An 833-nucleotide genomic window follows, 5' to 3' on the forward strand; every position below is an offset into this window, starting at 1 on the left:
AGTCGAACCCCTTTCGCCTAGTCGTTGTCTTACAGCATTATTTTCATCATTTTCCGTCGTTTTCATTTTCACCTTCAAGAACATAAAAGGATAAATGAAAATCCAACTACTGATGGAATGATTTTATTGGGAAAAATATTTTTCAACATCTATATATCATGTGTATTGTTTTGGCTTGGCTAATGCAATAACAGGGAATTAGCACACACACTCAACAGTGTATATATATATGACTGGTAAAGACACAATGAACACACAGAATATATATGTATATTTTGTGACTTTATAAGAGAAGATAGAAAAGTAGTGAGAGAAAAAAAATTACAACAGGACTATATGGTAGATATTAGTTCAGAAAAAAATACCAAAAGCTGGAAATATTGATTACAGAAAATACAGTATGGAGGAAAAGCTTATTATGTCTGTACAAAGATAATAATGTTAGTGCGGACTTGTACCGATACAGACATTCATGTAACTAGGTACATGAGAAGACGATTGCAATGCATCTGAAATGACAGTTCATATGTAGATACGAGTTCTCCAAAGTCGAGACCTATGAAAAGGATCTAAGATTACGTATCGTCTTAGATCCACTTTAAATGCAGTTAAGAACATCACATCCCACATATTCCTTTAGTTTATTAACACTTGTGTTATGATTTTGATTTTAATATGTACAGAGCTAATATTATACAAAACTAAATAATATAAAAAATTAGTATGATTTATGTTGCCTGAGACAATAACTTTCCATTGGTTGTGAACCTGAAACAAATACAGACACTGATAGGTTATGATCACTGCAAGATTTCCATATGATGGATGTGATA

The sequence above is a fragment of the Penaeus monodon genome, chromosome 23 (genome assembly GCF_015228065.2).
Source record: "Penaeus monodon isolate SGIC_2016 chromosome 23, NSTDA_Pmon_1, whole genome shotgun sequence".
Taxonomy (NCBI): domain Eukaryota; kingdom Metazoa; phylum Arthropoda; class Malacostraca; order Decapoda; family Penaeidae; genus Penaeus; species Penaeus monodon.